Source organism: Miscanthus floridulus, chromosome 4 (assembly GCF_019320115.1).
Source record: "Miscanthus floridulus cultivar M001 chromosome 4, ASM1932011v1, whole genome shotgun sequence".
Taxonomy (NCBI): domain Eukaryota; kingdom Viridiplantae; phylum Streptophyta; class Magnoliopsida; order Poales; family Poaceae; genus Miscanthus; species Miscanthus floridulus.
The window spans coordinates 24,745,775-24,769,260 of record NC_089583.1 but is presented as its reverse complement, the minus strand read 5'-3'; the positions used below and the strand labels follow the sequence as shown (position 1 = coordinate 24,769,260).

At 44.0% G+C, this 23,486-nt stretch overlaps 1 pseudogene; it reads left to right on the top strand.

Annotated features, from left to right (window-relative positions):
- Positions 1–16,979: 16,979 nt before the first annotated feature.
- LOC136548258 (uncharacterized) lies at positions 16,980–18,019 on the top strand (annotated as a pseudogene).
- Positions 18,020–23,486: the final 5,467 nt, after the last annotated feature.

Here is a 23,486-nt window from a genome sequence, read left to right as displayed (position 1 = left end):
CATACTCCTGCTTCAGAAGCTGGGTCATCGCCTTCTTTGCGCGATCGGAATCGACATGCAACGCCGCAATAGCGTCACATGCCTCCTTAGCAGAGCTTTTTGCCCCAACGGCTCCCTGTACTCTGCTAGTACAATAGCCAGGATAGCCTCTAATGCTGACATGTCATCTTCCTTATTTTCGGTGCCCTTGTCAACTGTTTACACCAAAATTTGGGAGAAGAGCGTGGGAACTCACAGGCTTCCAAGATTGTGCCAATCAAGGAGTCGATCATGTAACGATTGACATCTGCCGGTTCAGATGTGACACTGGGATCGATTCTCTTTAAATGACGTTAGCAGATAGCGATGATAAGATATGATTGGCATCGAGAAGATACATATCGGACTCTACAAAAGGGGAAAGATTAGAGTCCAAGTTATCTTAAAATAGGAATGTTTTCTTCGTACCAAAGATTGTACTGAGTCGTACTCGAGTAGGATTTATTTTTAGGCTTCGGGTATAAATATCAAACCCCGACTATTGTAAAAAGACACACAATCAATCCAATACAAGTTATTTACTTTTTTCGGCTCCGGCCACCCTTAGGAGTAGGAGTAGAGTAGATCTCGGTGAGTTCTTTAGCAAGTCCGGCTGCATCGATCCGGTCAACCTCCACTGCTTGTCTGTAAGTACCGTCATGACTTATACCTCTGTTCGTACGGCTGCATCGATTCGGTCGACCTCCACTATGACTCTAGGATAAGTTAGTTATCGACTCTTGTCTAGTTCAAGTATGGCTGCATCGATCCGGTCGATCTCCACTGCTCGAACTAGATTAAGGTCAAGTTATCGGCTCTATCTAAGGGCGGCGTTCCTTTGGATAGATTTATTAAGTTACCGATATTGCTTATTGCTTCTATTATTTATTTAATTACAGCAATATCACTTTGCCCGATTGAGATTGATCTAGATCGGCCTTATATCCTTTTTAACCTATCGTTTGTTAATCTAAACTGATCTAATATGTACTTTAAACGATGAGTTATGTTTTATCAGCTGTTTTATATCAATCTTAATCGTGCATAGCGTGCGGTTAAGACATGTTTGATCTTAAGTAGATCTGTTGGATAGCGAAAACCGTTCCATGGCCCGTTATCATGGCCTATGTGATTCTGCCTCACACCCCACTGTTAGCACCGTGGAGTGGGGATCGTTATTTGGTAGATCTGTTTCTAAGAGGGCATGATCTTAACTGTGCGCTATGTCTGAATCAACTGGTTTAGCCGATATCGAGTGCTTTCATGAACAGTTCACGTCACGAGACAGTTGAAGTAGCGATGGGTTAAAAAATGTGTTAGCCCCATGATCTTATTATTGTATTACAGCTTACATGATTCTGCCTCATGCCCCACTGATATTGGTAATAAGTTAGGGTCGTCAAGTCTATTGTTGTTTCTACGGCCTGCATGATTCTGCCTCATGCCCCACTGGTCATAGCGATAGATGAGATCTAATATGTTCATTAGATTTATCTCTATTAAATGGTTGAATGATGATGAACTATTTCTTTTATAAAGGGGTTCGGTTACTTGTAGTCATTGGCTCAGTATAAGCTAATTATTGTTAATATCTTATTGTCATTGACCAATATTTGTCTAAAAAATGATATTCATCCTGAATGATAATCGATTCTTCTTACACAACCCCATGAGCTTTAACCGATTTATTCTTATGAATATGCTGGAATCGACTATTTAGTCGATCTCCTTTCATATCGGCTCTTAGAGCCACACATTCGGGACTGTCTGGCAACACCGGCATGTTCTGCCCTAAATTACTGATAAACTTTCTCTCCTTGTCAATTGCAGGGTCAAATTGACTAACACGTCTCGGGAGGAGCGCGCAGGATTGACCATCCCTACGCTGAAGCTAGGCGGATCTCCAGCTCCATCGAGCGGACCCTTCTGGCTTGCTCATGTGCCCTCGGCATGGGACGAAAATTCCATGTCGACACACGTTTCTGGCACACTCGATGGGACCCCACAATCATCATGGCGGTTCACAACAACAACGACATCCTTATGATACATTATGAAGATATACCTGATGGAGATAAAGGTGTCATCAACAAAGCTACAGAAGAGTTTCAGAACAAGCATTTGTTGTCATACACCAAAACACGTAATAACACAATTGTTCAGAAATTTCCACTACCAAGAGTTCTTTTATACGGGCAGACAGATACAACTGAAGCTGAGGATAGGCGTTTCTTTACGGAAGTTGTAGACAAATATGTTCGTGATGCCATGTCAAGCCATAATGATGCTTTCTTAGACACATTCCACAACGCCATGAAGGAAGCGATTCATGGGTTTCCAGTTGGTCAAGTTGGGCTGGCTTATTACAACATTCTAGATCTGTCGACCAAGGGACTAATCAAGTTGGTACTAGCCATCAAGAAGCAGCACCAGCTAGTAATAGTGATGTCCAAGTAGTTCAGGGTTCATCTGAACAAGTTCAAGGTACTGCTACGAATCAAATACAGTATAATCCTAGACCATCAGTACAGCATGTGCAATAGCCGGCGGGGCAAGGTCAAAACCAGGTGATCAATTTTGGCACAACAGGCCACATACCGTCATCGGCTCAAAAAATAGCACCCTCAATTCAAAGGATCCGTAGAGATTTAGATCTTTATGTCTATAATCAGAGACTTCAAGCAGCAAACCAGCAAAGGACCCAGTAGATAGAGATTCCACAAGGGTATCACTATGGCGCAGATTATAACACCCTTCACATTATTCTGAATCTAGGGTACCAAGGCACACGGGATTTCAATCCACAGATGGGTCAGCAGGTACAAAGAAATTCAAATTCAAATGCTGATGAGTTGCTGCTGAGGGTGACCGAGATGATGAAGAATCAGTTCGGTCTAAAGCCAAAAGGGCTGACCTTCTCGTACAAACGCCCATATCCATAATGGTATGATTTGGTCGCTCTTCCCACAAATTACAGGCTCCCAGAGTTCGCTAAGTTCACTAGCCAAGACAGTACAAACACGATAGAACATATCAGTCGATATCTTACACAGATGGGTGAAGCATATGTTGAAGATGCCCATCGAGTTTGTTTCTTCTCTTTGTCCCTATCAGAGCCAGCCTTCACTTGGTTTTCATCATTGCCAGTCAATTCCATTATCAATTGGGCTGACCTGGAGAAGAAGTTTCATACATATTTTTACACTAGGACTGGATAAAAGAAGACTACCGATCTGACAACCATGAGGCAAAAGTCTAATGAATCAAGAACTGAGTTACTTCAGAGGTTCTAAGAGACTAGGAACTTGTGCTTCTCATTAAACTTGACTGATGATCAACTAGCTGCTTTAGTTGTTCAAGGAATGCTGTCAATGTGGAAAGAAAAGCTACTGGGACAAGAATTTGACAACTTGGGTCAATTGGCTCAACGAGTGGTAGCACTTAATAGCCAATTCCAGAGTATGCGCAGAGATACCCAATTTTAGAAGAGCACCACAGTAGCCGAAGCTTATAATCCATACTCAGTCAATGATGGCTATGAAAATAAAGAGGAAGAGGTTGCTGCGGCTAAATGGAATTGGGGCAAGAAAACAGTAATGGTGCCAAATCCTTAGGGAAGAGGAGTCGAGGAGAGCTATGACTTTGATGTCACCAAATCAAACAAGCTCTTTGATGTCTTGCTTGAGAAGGGGCAGATCAAGTTGCCCGATAGTCATGTTATGTTGCCCCCTGATTAGTTGAAGAATCAGAAGTTTTGCAAGCTCCATAACGCTAGGCAGCATATATAGAGGGCTATTCATCAAGGGAAGCTCAAATTTGATACGCCTCAGAAAATGAAAGTTGATGATAATCCTTTCCTAGGAGACAAAACATGGTTGATGCTAGACTGAAAAAAAGGAAAAACTAAGGTCCTAACATCAACCAAATCAAGAGAAGCTAGAACAGTCAATCCTAAGACGCAAATATCGGCTGACGAATACAGAGAGATTAGAAGATGTCGCGCTAAGCAAAAGAGCCGATATGAGCAGGGGAAACATCTAAAGATGGGGCAACAAAGCCATGAGTTACATCTCAGATTCTGTTAAATAAGTGGCAGCGGTAGAAAGAAAAGGATTATCAGCGTTGGTTAAAAGATCAAGAATACCAGCGTCAACTGGAAAAAGAAAGGTACGAAAGGAAACAAGCCGAATCACATTGGAATTGTCATTTCTTCAGACATTGCTGGAATGAAGGTTTGAAATTGTCTACCAGACATGACTGTTCAGAATGCAGCAATTAATATTGGGAGTTTAGGCAATCTTAGACCAACCACCAGTCTATCCATACTCAAGATGCATATCATCATAATAATATGGATCGGTGCTTAAAAAATAAAAGTGTTCATGATCGGCTTGGAAAACGAGTTGTTGACCAAGACTGGGCTGATTATGGAGAAGAAGGCAACGAAAGAAAATATGTTTGGCAGGAAGGCCAATGGTGTCTAGGAGGTTTAACAAGAAGCCATAAGAGAAGGGTGCAACGCTTAAGGAATAAAGAGTTGGAACTGGCTCAGGCACCCGATAAACCTCAAGTGTGGCGTACTAAGCAAACAACCGATAGAAAGCAACCATCGGCTAGTATCCAAATGACTTTTCTGTTGCCATCAGAATTTAGAGCTTTGGCAAATCAAGAAGTGTATTCGGATTTTGATGAATCAGAGTATGAAGACATAGTTGCCAAGTTGACGGTTGTACAACAAGCAATATTTAATAAACCAGTCAAACATCTGCACTTAAATGCTTTATATATGAAAGGTTTTGTTGATAGGAAGCCGATGAACAAGATGTTGGTGGACGGTGGTGCTTCTGTTAATCTTATGCCTTACACTATTTTTCGTAAACTTGGCAAAGGACCAGAAGATCTGATGGAGACTGACATGATGCTTAAGGATTTTGGAGGTAATGCATCTAAGACCCGGGGGGCAATAAACGTCGAACTAACAATCAGGAGTAAGACTGCTCACCACATTCTTTGTCATCGATGGAAAAGGATCGTATAGTTTGCTCCTTGGTCGTGATTGGATTCATGAGAATTGTTGTGTACCATCGACCATGCATTAGTGTTTGATTCAGTGGCTTGGAGATGATGTCAAGGTGGTTTGCGCTGATGAATCTGTGAATATTACAACAGCCGATCCAGTCTTTTGGGAACTAGGAGACTTCAAGTGCTTTTCTGGCAAGTTATGGGAATGATGTTTCATTAAGATCAGCAATGAAAGCCAACGGCCGATGCAAGCGATCGGCTCTAAGAGTTTGTTTTAGTGAATAGTCACGGCTTCACGTAGGCCATTGGAATAAAGGAAAATAAGCATTAGTTCTGAGTATGGGTTTAGGCCGACATATGTGAACGCTAAGTCGAATCATAAGTAATGGATCTATTAAAGGGCATTATGTTTCGCTTAATGGTATGCTTGACCTGAGTTGATCAATCGTTTAACCTTTGGCATGAAAAGTTCTATGACAAAATATTTAAAGGGATGTTATCCTAAGCATTTGATCAACATTTGATAGCCGATTCGTTTGGTTGTCGGCTCTAATAGCCGGTACCAAAAAGGTATCGCCTCTAGTTCAAAAAATGAAGAAACTTAAAAGACATGAAAGCCGATACGATATGTATCGCCTCCAGAGCAAAGAATAAAAACAAAAATAGTCATACACAAGAGCATTGCACTGAGACACATTCATGAAAGAGCAGGAGTCTTTGTTCATCGGATTACCCTAAGTACAAACTAATTGAAGACCTTGTTCACCACATCCTGAGCGGATGTGATGTCCACAACTGCCTCTGCAGCAACGACAAATTCTTTGAGAAGGTCCTCATGTCCCTTAGGGCCATCGCCAATCGAGAAGCCAACCTCCATGGCGTGGAGGTCATACCCAGTCTAGACCTGCGCCGTGGTTAGCGTCACTGACGCGTTGTGATGGCCGGGATATCTTGGAGGGTGATCTCCCGAGCGCGGGCCAGGATATCTTGGAGACGAGCATCAATGAGAGAACCCCGAGCATTGACGGCGTCCGCGGCCACGTTTGCCACCAGTTGGAGAGATTCCAACTACACCGTCAGGGCTGGCAAACATAGGAACAAAAAGACTATCAAAATAAAGACAATGGAAATCGGAGTAAAAGCGTTCCTGGAATTCATCTTACCCGCCACCATGGCATCGAATTCGGCCAGCCGTGCCTGAACAGCATTGGCCTCCTCTTCGGCGGCATGAAGGGCCGTTTGAGAGACCCCGAGACGGATCTCTAGCTGTCCATTTTCCCGGGTCGCCTCGGAATAGCGGTTCTAGGTCGCCCTCCACTATCGAAGGAAGCATCGGGCATCGTCACCGTTGTACGAGTCGAAGGAATCCGACGATGAGGAGGGCATAGAAGATGCCGCATCAGAGGGCTCATCGGCCCTAGGAAGGGGACAAAGACTGTCATTCACAACAAACCTACACACGAGTCAGAATAGTTCGTCATCATAAACAAGAAATGTCAATCTCACCTCATGCGTCGGAGATGCTGGTTCATCGGCATGTTCTCCTCTGGGATCTCCTCCACCGCGCACTTGCCTCGGGTGTCCTCGCCAGCTATGAAGGATGATTGGATCTACGAAAGAAAGAAAGAAAACTGCTATAGGGTTTCGGTAGGAGGAGGAGAGTGAAGGAACAGTTGCGAATGGAGATGTGTTCGAGGCCAAAGCCCTTGGCTGGTATTTGAAGACATGAAGCGAGGAGGCGGACGCCTCGGGACGCGTAAAAGGCAACCGCAATTAATAGAAGGTGAAATGCCACTTCACTAATGCCGATGAGAATACGGCATTGGGCAACTGAGGGTAGAAAATCGAAGGGTTCTCTTAATAAAAGCCGTGTTTTTCAGACTCAATTGGATTAAGATTGGGAGGACGGAATTGGCTTCTTTCAAATCGGCTCTTTAGCCAAAACAAAAATACAAAGAAACAATGAAAATATGGTTGTCACTGATTCCATACAAGATACATGTCAACATACAGATTATAAGTCTAGAACATCCTAGATGGTTTTCAGTACTTCTAGCTAGGAAGTATCAGCCTCTGCAATTTGTTGCATATCTTCTTTGGCTATTCTAGGGATATTCTCAAGGCTACCTCGGATGGCTTTGCCCTCTCTGACTTTGGCCAGCAATTCCTGTTTCTTCTGTTTGATGGCATCAGGTATTTGGACCAGAGTGGACTTGCGATGACTAATGGCAGCCTTCACGTTTTCCAGCTCCTTCTCAAGCTCTGCACGCTTGATTTCCAGTTGAGACAACTCTGGATCAGGCCTGAGGGAGGAGTTCTTCAACTTATCAATCAGCTGTGTCAGCTCTTTAGCCTCTTGCCTATTGGAATTCCCCTTGGCCAGCAAGGTTTCATGATTGGACAAATTCCTCCGAGTCTTCTTCACCTTCAAGGTCTGATCTTCAAAAATAGACAAAGATGACAAGACTCTAGAGAGAACTGGGGATGGATTACCCTTAATGGCCAGGAAAACTCTCTACGTTAAGTCAGTATCTTGGACCAAATTGGCTATATTCTTCTCAAACATTGGCAGTATATCTCTTAGCTGATTTCTAGTCTCTTCTGACAAAGCTTCCTTAGAGGAAGTGGCTGATGAGCTGACCTCATCCTCATCAATATAGTCCCCAAGGTTGAAAGAATAGCTCAGAGCTAGAAAGTTGGGTGCCTACATGTGCGAGGAAATCTTGATTAGGAGAGTTGGATCGTTTACAACAGAATGAACAAGTAAAATGAGATATGGTACCTTTTCTATGGTAGCTTATATCTGAAAGGGAGGAACAGCTAACGATACACCAGTAATATCTGGTTGAATCGGCTTGGAAATCTCAACATCGACATCTGCAAGCATCGAAAGATTTTCAGTTCATGTTTGCTGCGGAGAGATAAATTGAGCAAATAACTCCCTTACCATCAGTTGTTTGCTGAACTGGGGAATCAACTGTCTGAGTGTCGACGGCAACAAGATCACCTTCAATGTCGATAGGATCGTTGAGTGGACTGTTAGGCTTCCGATCTTGCACAAGTGTCTCCTCAAGAAGTATCTGGCGCAGTAAGAAGTCAGATGAAGGGTAAAAGACTGAATGGAGGAAGTTAAAGAAAATACCCCAATGAGCATTAAAGATAAAACTCACATTTTCTGCTGTTGTGGAAGTATCGGTTATTTCAACCGAAATCGGCTCCTTTCGTGGATCAGCCAATGGAAGTTCAGTTGATGCTGAGTCAAACGCCTGGGATAGCAGTTCCGCACCCAGGGTAGGTTGGGACACAATGCTCGATAACTATGAAGGAACGAAATCAGCAATGGGATATCATTTTGAGAAGAAGATCAATTGTTTACCTGAGCAGTTGATGGCCTCATTCTGCGTAGTCTCTTCCCAGTAGTAGTTTTCTGGGTTGTCCCTTGAGCTGCCTTGCGCTTTGAACATTGATACGTCATGATAGTAGAGGCAGCCTGAGTTTTCATCAATTTTTTTAGTGAAGACGCAGCTGATCCTATTCTTGAAACTGGGAACGGTGGCTGGTAATCTACAGGACACCCCTTCCTATCCAAGCTCGGAGGATCAAATTCAACATCCTAAAAAGGTCGATTAGGACGGTTGGCAGAGGGATTCATCAAACATTTTTCTTGAAAAAGAAATAGGAAATTTCCTTTCCGTTAGAAGCAAATTCTCCATCCAGGGATATACACAAAGGGTGGACCGATCCATAGAAAATATGGGAACGCCATTCTTGCCACCAGGAGTTGAAGAGAGTAGAAGAGAGGCTGACTCTAATCCAATCATGCAAACAGAGGGAAGGAAGATCTGATCCCGGCTAAAAAACTCTTCTGGCTTCCAGTACTTTACTGATATCTTCTCGTGGCTTCAGTATGTTCTTGAAGAATAGTTGAGGAGGAAATTGGCCAAAACCAAACTAACGAGCTACAAAGGATGTGTTGCAAAATTCATATGTCGGGAGGTTTCTTGGAATGAAAGAGCTTGTAGCCATTTTGCCACGGCCATGACGAAACTTGGCTGGAAGAACACAGGGCTTGCCAAAAGAATTGAAGATTGCAGCCGCCACATTGTTCGAACAACCTGACTCAAATCAAAACTTGAATGGGAAGGCCAGCTCATCATTCTCATCATCATACGGTAGCCAAGTCAGGATGTCTACACCAAACCCTCTATAGAACTTCTTCAAGAGATGGCCAATATCAAAATCAATTGCTATGGCCGATGCAGCCTCACCATAGCTCATGCATTGCCAAGTTCTTCCTTCTTCACCTCTATATTCCTCATCAAAATTAGAAGAAGAGAAACTCAGACTTTTGAGATCAGGCCACACAAACTTGTGCATATACAGGTTAAGCCACAGTTGTATTAACCACCAAGGACCACTGACAGTATGCACTTGTTCATTCTTCAGTAATTGGGTAGCCACCTAGTACATCGGATGATAAGCAGCTCCTAGCAGATACTTTCCGAGAGGGATATCCTTGCCTAATGCTAGGTGCTCTGCCATGAGCTTATGATTGTAGGTTGGACCACAAGATGACCCATAAAAAATGAATCTCTCTAGCCACATGTTCTGAAAGGCCACATATTCCCTTTCACTGATAGCTGATCCATCTTCAACGTTGTTCAGAATATAACCGGCCCATCCCGTACAATCTGCTATCTTGGCTAACTTCTTGGAGCCAGCACTCAAGTACTCATAAGGCTGCATTGATCTAGTAATTCTAAGGTTGGTCAACATGTAAACATCAGCTAGAGTGATGGTCATTGGACCATGTCCGAATACAAAGGCATTCAGGGCATTGGACCAGAAATAAGATGCAGAAATCAGGATTGAATCATTCCTCTCCATCCCAGACAATGAGTGGGTCAGGCATTGGTTCAGATCATAAAGCTCCCAATCTCCACCCTTTTTCTCATACACCCTACGAAACCAATTTCTCCATCCCTTAGGCATCTTTGGCCAATTTCTGAAGAGAGTTTTTGTATTCCAAGAGGATAAATCCACTGCAGATTGTTTGAAGGGGATTTGGTTGGTTCCTTGGCGGATGAAATCAGATGGATTGGGATCTCCCATAGGCCTAAGAAAATAGATATTGGGGGCAACAACTGATGGAATCAAGATTTCATTCCTCATTTCCTAAGAAATCGGGCAAAATAAGTTTGAGAAGAAAAGAAATACAAGGTAGCGGCCGATAATTGAGAGTGGAGACTAGGAAACATACCTCAGGGATGTGGTCGATGGTCGCCATTACAGCTGAAAAATTGGTTTGAATCTGGCGAGGATCGCTTAGATGACGACTTGTTGGAACAAATGGTTTGCTAGGGTTTGGGACCTTGGCGATGATGGCGTCGACTGTTAAAGTTGGCTCGAGAAAGAAGGAGAAAGCAAACATGCCAAGTGGATAGGAAAAGATACTGTTATGATGTTATATAAAGCTCGGGCCGGAAAGTCAGGAGTCATGCGTATATCTCGGGATAGAACAGTTACGGCGTGGTAAACCAATGAACTGGAATTTTGGGATAAAATCATTTTACCCCAAAATTAGGGGGCATGTGTTTACACCAAAATTTAGAAGAAAAGCGCGGGAACTCGCAGGCTTCCAAGATTATGTCAATCAAGGAGTCGATCTTATAACGATTGATATCTGCCGGTTCGGATGTGACACTAGGATCGATTCTCTTTAAATGACGTCAGCAGATAGCGATGATAAGATATGATTGGCATCAAGAAGATACATATTAGACTCTAAAAAAGGGGAAAGATTAGAGTCTAAGTTATCTTAAAATAGGAATGTTTTCTTCGTACCAAAGATTGTACTGAGTCGTACTCGAGTAGGATTCGTTTTTAGGCTCCGGGTATAAAGATCAAACCCCGGCTATTGTAAAAAGACACACAATTAATTCAATACAAGTTATTTACTTTTTTCGGCTCCGGCCACCCTTAGGAGTAGGAGTAGAGTAGATCTCGGTGAGTTCTTCAGCAAGTACGACTACATCGATCCGGTCGACCTCCACTGCTTGTCTGTAAGTACCATCATAGCTTATACCTCTGTTCGTACGGTTGTATCGATCCGGTCGACCTCCACTGCGACTCTGGTATAAGTTAGTTATCGACTCTTGTCTAGTTCAAGTACGGTTGCATCGATCCGATCGACCTCTACTGCTCGAACTAGATTAAGGTCAAGTTATCGGCTCTATCTAAGGGTGCCGTTCCTTCGGATATGTTCATTAAGTTACCGATATTGCTTATTGCTTCCATTATTTATTTAATTACAGCAATATCACTTCGCCTGATTTGGATTGATCTAGATCGGCCTTATATCTTTTTTAACCCATCGTTTGTTAATCTAAACTAATCTAATCTGCACTTTAAACGATGAGTTATGTTTTATCGGCTGTTTTATATCAATCTTAATCATGCATAGTGTGTGGTTAAGACGTGTTTGATCTTAAGTAGATCTGTTGGCTAGCGAAAACCGTTCCATGGCCCGTTATCACGGCCTGTGTGATTCTACTTCACACCCCACTGTTAGCACCGTGGAGTGGGGATCGTTATTTGGTAGATCTATTTCTGAGAGGACATGATGTTAACTGTGCGCTATGCCTGAATCGGTTGTTTTAGCCGATATCGAGTGCTTTCATGAACAGTTCACGTTACGAGACCGTTGAAGTAGCGATGGGTTGAAAAATGTGTTAGCCCCATGATGTTATTATTGTATTACGGTCTGCATAATTCTGCCTCATGCCCCACCGATAATGATAATAAGTTAGAGTCGTCGAGTCTATTGTTGTTTCTACGGCCTGCATGATTCTGCCTCATGCCCCACTGGTCATAGCAATAGATGAGATATAATATGTTCATTAGATTTTTCTCTTTTAAATGGTTGAATGATGATGAACTGTTTCTTTTATAAAGGGGTTCGGTTACTTGCAGTCATTGGCTCAGTATAAACTAATTATTGTTAATATCTTATTGCTATTGACCAATATTTGTCTAAAGAATGATATTCATTCTGAACGATAACCAATTCTTCTTACACAACCCCACGAGTTTTAACGGATTTATTCTTATGAATATGCTAGAATCGACTATTTAGTCGATCTCCTTTCATATCGGCTCTCAGAGCCGCACATTCGGGACTGTCTGGCAACACCGGCATATTCCGCCCTAAATTACTGATAAAATTTCTCTCCTTGTCAATTGCAGGATCAAATTGACTGGCACGTCTCGAGAGGAGTGCGCAGGATTGACCACCCCTGCGCTGAAGCTAGGCGGATCTCCAGCTCCATCGAGCGGACCCTTCTGGCTTGCTCGTGTGTCCTCGGCACAGGACAAAATTCCGTGTCGACATCAACAGCATTCCAGAGCCGTCGGGCTCTGAGCTTGACCTTCATGGTCACCGACCACTCTCCATAGTTGGTGCGAGTCAGCATCGGCCAACTGGTGCCGCTGACCTCCCGCACCGTGCGAATATCGACCTCTTATCGTGGTTGGGCAGCCACAGCAGTTCCACTGCTGTCACCCATCTCCGAGCCGTTCGTCATCGCAAGGGGTTAGTCCGGCGACGGTGCTTATGCGGCTCTGATACCACTGTTAGCCCACAGGATCACCGCCTCAGGTGATTCGACTACTCACCAGTCTTGCCGAGCACCCGCTAGTGTTGCCGAGCACTCACTAGCCATGTCGACCACGAACAAGCGTTATCTGACCACACACTATGGTTAGAGGTAGAAGAAGAGGGAGAACAGAGCATACACACACAGCCAGAGACACCAGCGTTGGCCGGAGCCCTGTTTAGGAGATGGCAAATCTGAACTCTCTTTGTTGAGTTGCAGTGGTAAACTATATATACAACTCTACTCATCTAGTCTTATTACAGCTACCCTGCTGCAACAGTGACTAGATAACACAGCAGGACTGACTTCTACGCCTGTCCCTGCCGTGGCTACAGTGAGGCAGGTGAGCCTTTCGGCGCCTGCTCCTGCTGCGGCTACAGTACCACAACAGATAGTCTTTTCGACATCGCCCTCCCTCGCTGTGTGTTCACAAGAAAACGGTATTATCTAACAGTGTCCACACTCTGCACTGCAGTGGCCATGCTGCAGTTGGCCGGATTGGCCGCCGGCTGTATGGCGCCGACTGGATAACTTCTCACTCCTGGTCTCTGAAATTTGCCTCTTTTAAGGCCGACTGTGATCCGGAGCGGACAAGAACAGCATATGCCTCTTTCCCGGTGTCTCAAATTCCGAAGCCTCTTGTTTTTTCTTCTTGTTTTCCAGTTCTGTCGCTTGCTCTTATTAGTTTATGCTAACACTATATATTCACTAAAGGGAGAGGCGCTATCAAGGCAGTGTGTGCCTCCATATTTATACTGGGACTGGTATGGGTTTTATGGATCGGTAGGCAACTGATTTATGCTTATTGTATGAGATATGAGATAGTTTTGCTAGAAAAAATATGGACCGTCTATCGAGGGATATTTAGTGATAAAAAAGAGGAGGCTCTTAGTACTCTATAGTGCTGAGAGTATCAAATTTTTTTGTGCCAATTCTATTGGGCCCAACTATAAACCCACTCGCTCATGTGCCCTGCTTGCCTTCTATAGCCCAAGCACCCACTCCATTGTTCTCTCGTATTGCTTGTATTTGTCACTTGCTTTGTTTTGGGTGAATTGGTTTAGAACTGTACTTGCATGGAGAGGCTGAGCTAAATTTAGGATCTTTGGATTCAGAGATTAAAGTTTAGTCTTTGTCACATTGAATGTTTGGAGGCTAATCTGCCGGGACTAAACATGAGCTAATTATAAAACTAATTGCAGAAGTCGTGACTAATTCGTGAGACGAATCTATTAAGACTAATTAATCCATCATTAGCATATGTTTATTGTAGCACCATATTGTCAAATCATGTATTAATTAGGCTTAATATATTCGTCTCGCAAATTAGTCTCAATCTGTACAATTAGTTTTTTATTAGTATATATTTAGTACTCCAAATTAGTGTCCAACATCGATGTGATAGCGACTAAATTTTAGGAGGTGGGAACCAAAAAAAAAACTGCTTGTTATGGTGCAGTCAACCACGTGCAAGTTAATTTGAGGCACTCTGCTAAATTTACACTCGGCTGGTTATCTTAGACCAAAGGCAACTTTGGCCCTGCTTTATTGAAAACAAGTTTCTGGGGACACCAGATTACAGGGTTATAGTTCAAACAAAGTGCACCTTCGCTTCCAACTCTTGATGCAAAACTAGTGGCATATCTCTGCTGGAAAATTGAGCCTGAACCCTACACCAACAAGTAAACAAAGAAATCATTTGTTCAACCAGAGTACAATTATGGCTGCTACGAAAAGATACATCGGCAAAGCATCAGCTTGGACTATCTGTCTTGGGAAGTCATGCTGTTGATTTTATCACTGATTGCAATTTGTATCTTACTGTTGTATCAGTTTATATAGCAACTTATCCCTGTTGAAGTTGTCTGAACCATTTCATGGAGTTCATGGTAGTTTCCTTGTCATTGGGGACAGTTTATATCATTGGGAATATTTGTTTTGTATTTCCTCTTGTGTTGCAGCCTGTTCGTTTTGGCTTATTCGCTCGTATCTGGCTTATAATCCACGGCTTGAACAGTGTTTTTCTCTCACACCAAACCAGCCAGCAGTACTTTCAGTCATGGCTTATAAGCCAATTCAGTCGAAACGAACAGGCTGTTAGTTTTCACTACTAGTACCCAGATCCTAACAGGTCATATAATGTGCATCTCAATGTCATCTTGTCGTTCACATAATATGTTTGTTAGAGAAGTTAGCCTGTTGCCTCATTTAGTTATTTGAGACAATCCTCTGCACCCTGAAGTTTCTTATCAGATATTTACCAATTGTGTGCATCTTGTTTGCATACGGTATTGATATATGAATGTTGCAAGATGGGTCATCTTTTCAGATGATGGGTCTTTGTGGTTCTTGTGACAATTTGTGATTCTCGGCAAAATTGGGCGTTACCAGCTGTGCGCACTGTTTCTGATACCTTTTGTTCTGTTCTGAATGTGTTGTTTTTGAGAGTTTGAGACAAGAGATTCCCATGCCCGTAAAAGCTGCCTGCCTAAGAAGTTGCTTATATATGCCACGCAAGTAAGGCCTTGTCTAGGTCCTTCCCTTAAAGTTTACTTCCTATTCCATCGAATGTTTGGATATACGCATGAAGTATTAAATATAAACTAAAAAATAACTAATTGTATAGTTTACGAGACGAATCTTTTGAGCCTAATTAGGCCATGATTTCACAATGTGGTGCTACAGTAACACATGCGCTAATGACGGATTAATTAGGCTTAATAAATTCATCTCGCGGATTACTGACGGATTCTGTAATTTATTTTTTTGTTAGTATCCGAACATTCCATGCGACACCCCCAAGTGACACCCCAAAACTTTACACCCTAGATTTAAATCAGGCCTAAACAGACTCTATCCCACATCGTTATTGTTAGCAGCAAGACAGATGGAACTTGGTAGGAATCGTAGGGGTAATGGGTAGAACAAATGAATGAATAGTAGTACTTATAAATAACAGGATGTTCTGCTGCCAATTCAGAAATCGCAGCAGTTTCAATCATGAAGCAGTTTGAGCAAAGCTCTAGTGTATCGAAAAATCGAAAATGACAGACAAGAACCGTGGACACTAGGGTCGTCGATGTTCGGGTGTCCGAACCAGAAATCCAACTCCAAACATCAGTCAAACTCTGCGATTACCCCGCACTCGACCACCATGATTCCAAGAGGTGTGCACATTTCGATAAATTTTCTTATTCGCCCGTGAGAGTTGTGACCCATACGTACGCGAAAACGCACCTGACCCCGATTCGAAGCCCACCACACACCGGACCTGCCCTAGTTGGAGCAGCAGAGAGAATGCCTGCGCTGGCTGCCTGCTGCCACTCGCCGAGCGCCGACGCAAAGTCGCAACTGCAGTGTCCACACTCTACAGTGCCGGCCGTATGGCGCCGACTGGATAAGCATTCTCAACCCCATGGTCTCTGAAAATAGGCTCGGTCTGGCCGGTTGTGATCCTGAGAGACCTGCCGGCGGCCAGGACGCTGTTAAACCATTGGATGCAAAGTCGCAGTCGGTGGCATAAGGTCAGCGTATGCCTCTTTCCTGGTGTCTCAAATTCCCACGCCTCGTGTGTGTTTTATTTTATTTTCTTTTCTTATTATTCTGTCTCATCCTCTTATTTGTTTGTTTGTTTGGGTATGCTGACACTAATACATATTCACCGGAAGGCGAGGCGCTATATATCAAGGCCGTGTGTGTGGCTTGTTCAGAGTTAGTATTGTTCATAAGTGGGTGGCGCCACATTTATACTGGCATTGATATGCGTTTTGTTTTATTGATTGGTAGACAACTGATTTATACTTATTTTATGAGATAGTTTTGCGGTGTTTAAAAAAATATATGAGGTTCGTTTGGCCTAATCTATTGGGCCCAATTATAAGGCCACTCGCTCACGCTCCCTGATATCCTTTGATAGGACTGTTTGTTTACAGCGTCATTCTTCTTCTTTTTTTGTGACTTATTTACAGCGTCGTTGACCTACAGCCTACAGACCAACATCCCGTAGCTTGGGATACACGGCAGACACGTGAATCCCTAAAGAATCGATACAAAAATAATTGCAGGAAATTCAGGTACGTATCCCATCTATTTGCTGATACGCTCTATTTGCTTGGTCATCAAATAGACGCCGCCGGCCACTTCCAATCTCGCTAAAAAAGAGTCGGTGAATATGCAATTCCTCTTAGGAGCACTGTCGATTTAGTTGGCTGCCATCTGCCTCGCCTGTGCCGGTGGCCTACAGCGCGAGCGCTTGTACGACGAGATCAAGCTCCACTCATGCCGATGCCGTTAACACCAGGGGCCATTCCAGATCTGGATCGTCTTTACAAACCCTGCAGGTTTATTCCAATCGCCTGTGGCAGTACCAAATCTGAGGATAGCGACGACGATACAGAATACGATCTGGGGACAGCGGATGATGTATATATGAGGACGCTACAGAATCAAATAGCAGCCACCGTGATGGTGCCATATACAAGAACAAGGGTCTACAGGAAAACTTCTTCGTGGCGATCTTACCGACCGTAACGAGACCCAGTCAGAGCCAATGCGGTTCTCCAAGCACCCAGATATGTACAGCCGTGCGCAATTCATGTTCCAGTTTTTCTCGGTGCTGCTGTCCAAGAGTCCTGCGGCTATCAGCAACAATGGCGGCTGGATATGATACAGCTCTACGGATACATCGCGGCGCGGGACGAGATAGACGGCATGCTCAACTACATTGTGAATTACAGCAGGGATAGTCCCGTCGTCGTGCGGCACGGCTCCATCATTCAGATGACCGGCCCAAAGAGAGGCATCAAGATGGGTTACTTCTGACGTTCTGATAGAGTTCGACATGAGGGTTAAGACGGGGGAGCGTGAGGACGACGATCTGGAACTGGTCGATGGGGCATTAGTATGCTCAGAACCTCCTTATATACCATGGGAACCGGGCAAACAACGGGTTATCGGTTGACATGACTATGGCAGTTGTTGGGTACGCGATGGAGGCCACGATAGAAGTTGTTATATCACAAGTAGTACACAGTGGTTTATGTTTGTCTCTAAGTTCCTTTGTTGATGTCGTTGATGAAGAGATCCAGCTTTTTAGTGGTCTGGTTGCTCGGCCGGGGGCTCTAAAAAGGTTCGTGGTTGCTGTCCCATTCAGAACTACGATGGTTTTGGATTTCATTGTTGGTAGCGATGTGGTGGAACATGGGACATATGGAACCGAAACTCGACAAATCAAGTTTGGAGCTAAGCTAAATGGATGTGCCAGGAGACAGATAAAGCTCAAGGCTGCTACTATATCCGTGAAGGTGACCTGGTCCTGTATTTGATGACTTACCTGTCGCGCCTCTGCTTCATACTAAATTTGCTTTTGTGGATCTATAATTTATTACATATACAGCTTTAATTTTGTGCTGGGTCTGAGTACTGTTTAACCTGAAATGTATTTCAGTGGTCTTCATGTGCTTCACAGCACCCAGTTATTAATTAGCTTGGTTATGTCAATTGAAACTATTGTCAGCCGCCCGTGCACGCGGATCGCCACAACGACCTCTAGCACTTCCTGACGACGATTATCGGCGACCTTTGGTGATTTTGCCCTCTTGATTTCTTTCTTCCCCTCCTGATCTAGTCACCTGTTGCTTCGTTTCTTCATTTTTTTGAAACTCATATATATTAATAAAATATCAAAAACGACAGAGTTCAGAGTTTCAGAGAGACGACCGAATCCCGAATTACATAAAAGCAGCCACCTTGTAACTAGGCAGAAGACTTTAACGGCTCTTAAGGGAAGCATCCAGAGAGTAGATCATAACAATATAATTATGGTGCTCTCAGTCATGTTCAAGTTTCAGGCACTGCATATTTACCCTCTACTGGTTATCTTGTAGACCAAAGGAAACTTTGGCCATGCTTATCTTGTAGACGAAAGGACACCAGACTACCGGATTATAGTTCAAACATAGTGCACCTTGGTTGCCAACTCTAGATATGCAGAACCATGTGTGGCATATCTCTACCGGAAAATTGAGCCCACCAACAGATAAACAGAGATATCAATTGTTCTACCAGAGTACAGTTATGGCTGCTACCAGAAGATGACAAAGCAACAATCAGCCAGGACTATCTGACTTGGGAAATCCTGCTGGGTATCTTATTACTGCATGCAATTTGTATATCACAGTTATGTCAGTTTATCTAGCACCTTTAATGGAGTTCATGGTAGTTTCTTTGTCTTGGGAACATAGTAGTAGAAGTAGGGCTCTAACCCTTGGAGCTGTTTTTGTAAAGTTAGATCCAAGCTTATTTGGCAATATTTGTTTTGTGTTTCCTCTTACATTTGTTGGCACTAGTACTCAAAATCCTAACAGGTCGTATAATGGGCATCTCAATATGTCATCTTGTTGTCCACAGAACATGTTTGTTAGAGAAGTTGTATGTTAGCTCATTTAGTGATTGAGATAATCCTCTTCAGCACCCTAAAGTTCCTTGACAGATATTTACCAATTGTGCAGTAATATTTGCCACGCGAGTAAACAGATTCTGTCCGCCAGTTGTTGGGAGAGAACTGAAAAGCCCATGCCGTCATGCTCTGCGAGACGCTTGACCGTTTCATCCCAGAGATCAGCTTGCTAATGGGGCTGCATGCATTGTGCAACCACGTTTAGTATGTGTGGGAAGTGGATAGCTCTATGGACAGATGAAACTGCTACCACATTGTTATCGTTAACAGCAGGACAGATGGAACTTTGGAAGAATTGTATAGGTAGGACCAATGAATGAATAATACTAGTAAACAACAGCAGTACAGCACTACGCAGTTTCGAACATTAAGAGATTGGAGTACCTTATCCTTATGTTGCTAGTTTCAGCATCAGAGCTAATGTCTGCGGCACTTGCAGTGTCCTCCACCAAAGCAGTGGCGCTTCCGGATGTTGGCCAACGGCCATATGGCGCCCACTGGATAGTGCCCTCAACCAAATCAGTGCCACATGCTGATTGGCCACTACATATGGTGCCGACTGGATAACCATTCTCAAACTCCTGAACACTCTAACTAGGCTCTTTTAAGGCCGATTGTGATCCGGAGAGACCTGCCAGCGGCCAGAATGTTGATAAAGTGTTGGCACCAAGCGTAAAATAGTTGCAACGGATATAATATGATCAGGAGTGGCAGCATTCTCTTTTAAACCAGCAAGTGCCTCTTTCTCGATGTCTCGAATTCCTATGCGTCTATGCCTCATGTTTTTCTTCTTTTCCAGTTCTCTCATCAACTGACACTGATATGTTCAGTAAAAGGAGAGACCCTATCAAGGTGGTATCACTGCTGGAAACTCGAATTGCCCTATGGATGTCTCAAATTGCGATTATTCTACCGGTTCCAAAATATCCCGATAGAAAAATGCGAAAACCCACAGAATAATTGTATAATTTTTCTGTGCATGACAATACACATATGGAAAAAATCAGCACTCATAGAAAAATGCATACAAAAAAATATATGCACACACAGGAAAAATGTTATTATTCTGTCGGTCATTTTAAAACCCACAGAAAAACATACACACGCACGGAAAAATTCAAACGGCCACTAGGATTTGGCATTCGCGCTCTCCGTTTCGGCGTTCGCACTTTCGATTTCGGTGTTCGCGCGTTCTCGTGAAAAGAAAATACTTTAATTAATAAAATAAATAGAAAAACAAAGAAGTCCTAACCCTAACCCTCCGGCCGCCGCCCCCAAACACCCTCGCACGCATGTACTCGCGGACTCGCCCGCTCGGCTCCTCATGCATGCACGCACATGTTGCACCACCGCCGCAGCTACGCATGCACGCCCGCCCCGCCGCCGCAGCAGCTCCGCACCTATGCCGTCCGCCGCAACCAGGTAGGCAGCCTCTAGATCCTCGCCTCCGTAAGCTCCCCGCCGGCTGCCATCACCGATTCGGCGCCCTCGCTCTCCCCAGCCCGCCACTGGGCGCTAGCCATTGGGTGCCAGCCGCTGGCCATGGGTGCTCCAGGGCGCGTCTCCAGGCCCTCCACCGGCTGTATAGGGTCGCGGGACCTTCCTCTCCACTGCTCGTCCTCTCCCGGTCGGTCTCCCCCGCCCCTGCTCTTCCATCCTCCAGATCTGGCCACCAGTGCACTGCACTTTGGTCAAGGTACACTTCTCACTTCATTGATTCTATTTTTTGTATGAGATGTTGGTTTATCTGAGTGTCCACTTGTATGAATTTTCGGTTGAAGCATGCTTCCCTCAAGATTTGGTCACCGGTGCTGTCTGCTTCAATTCTGAATCGAGTTTTCAGGTTATCTGTTTCTCCACTAAAAATGTATGGATAAGTAAAGCTTGTTTTCCTTGTCTATTTAGAGTATCTATTATTCTTATTGATAATTTCATGACATGTACCTATTCAGTACCTATAGGCAGCATATCAGCCATAGTGGCCTCACTAATAGTATGAAAAAAATTTACTGGAAATTTTAATCTCATGTCCCTGGTGTACTGCAGTAAAGATTTTGGGCTAAGCAAGGACTGAAGGTTCCTATTGGAGGTAGACAGTGAAGAGTTGTTGAGTACTTGTGAGATTCAAGGTACACTTTTTTCTTCACTAGTTTTATTTGTTGTATGATGATGTTGTTATTCTACATTTTATTTATGTGCCCACTTGTCTAAGTTTGGAATGTCTGTCCTTGCACCAAAAATAATTGAGCTTCCTTTGTTGTGATATCTAATATATTAATATTTCAAACAGAACTAGTTAATATGTCAAACCAAACATGGATGTATAATGGTTGGCAACGTGGCAAAGCTCCCTCAAATGAATGGATTGATGGAACCAATGAATTTTTGAATAGTGCATTTTCAATTCCTGGTGTAGCGGAAAATGATACTATTAAGTGTCCTTGTGCACAATGTCAGAACTACTTTAGGCATATAAGATATACTATAGAGATGCATTTGTGTAGGCATGGTTTTAAGGAAGGCTATGAAACTTGGACTGAGCATGGTGAGGGGCTGATTTCACATGATGAATATGGTGGCGTGGGAAATAGAGAGGGCACTGATGAAGTTGATCAGATGGATCAAATGTTGGTTGACCTTGCTGGGCACCATCCACCTATATTGGATGCTGAACCAACAGCATATGCCAAAGCTTTCTATAGGATGGCTGCTAGTGCAGATGAGTTGGTGCTACTGTTTCTATATAATTATTGTATCCAATTTGCTACATGGGTAAGTGTATTTATTCTGTCGGTGGTCTGTTAACGCCCCATTTTTCTGTGCATTCACCTTTAACAGACAGAAAAATACAATTTTCCTGTGAGTGCACCTCTGCAACTCTAACGAGACAAATGTACCGAAAAAATCATTTTTTCTGTCGGTTTTTCTTTTTTCTGTGAGGATTAACACATGAAAAAATTATTTTTAATCTGGGCGAACTCAATTTTTCTGTGCGTGTGAGACCCACAGAAAAATTGTTTCTGACGGCGAACCCACGGAAAAATTCAATTTTTCTATCATTCTATTTCTGTAGGTTATTTTATGACACTACACGGGCTCGAGTTACTCCGAGAAAAAACTCACGGACTCTCTCGCCCCACCTCCACCACCGTTGCATCGATGGGGGCGCCATCACCAATGTGGCTGCCATCCCCAACGCCGTGCCTGCCATCCCCACCGCTGCAGCTGCCGTCCTTGCTGCCGCCGCGGCCATCCTCACCGAGAGGGCATCCATCCCTGATGCGCGGTTGTCCGGGTTGCCGCCTTGCTGCACACAGATCTGCTCCCTCATGTCCGGTAAGCCTCTCAGCTCTGCTCTCCTTGTGGCGCTGCTGATTCCCAAATCCCAAATCTCCTCTCCTCAAACCAGCTACCCCAGCAATATTGTGAAGTTATTGTGAATTATGTGCTGATAGAGGGAGCCACTATTGCTGCTAAGAGAGGGAGCTGTCGCCACTGTTGAGAGAGGGAGGCGGGTGAGGGAGCTGCAGGTATGTCGATGGGGAACCCTACGGGCCCCCCATGGACCATACTGCAGGGAGGTAGACCTTGGTAACAAGGCTTACAGCCCAATCGCCAAGAAGAACGCGGAGCAAAGCAACGTGCAAAACCAAAACTCTAACGCAAACTATACAAGGAAAGGCGCCCGAAGCGTAGCTTAGGACTCTGACCTTGTATCCGAATAGGACACAAACAACGCCTCTCAGCGCCTGGACTATAAAGGGCTGGTGAGGGTACCCATTGTAAAAACGAACGCATACCCGATACTCAAAGCAATACAACGCAAACAGGCTAACGCCAAAACTGGACGTAAGGTTATTACTCGACCAAGTTGAGGGCCTGAACCAGTATAAATCGTGAGTCTCTTTGCGTAACCGCCGAATTCCACTATTCGCCGAAGCCCGAACAACTGTCCCGGGTACCCCCGTGGTAGGCTATCGGTGGTAAAACATCGACAGCTGGCGCGCCAGGTAGGGGCTTTTGATGAATTTTTTCTTGAGAGATCGATGGACCTCAACCTCAAGATGACCTTTTCGGCGGGAACAACCTTTGTCTTCGGATCCTGGATCTGCAAGGCTGATGGCGATGGCAAGCTTCGTACCTGTCTCCGAGAAGAAAAAGCATTCGATGATGAAGTTCAATACAAACTCGCCGAGAAGATGACGAAACTCTCAACTTCGGATACAACTCGGAATAAGTAAGAAAGCGGATACGAAACCGACTCTGAAAAAGAGATACAACCTGATTCCAAGACAATCTTCATGGCACAAGAGCCAAGCCTAATTGGACTCGGA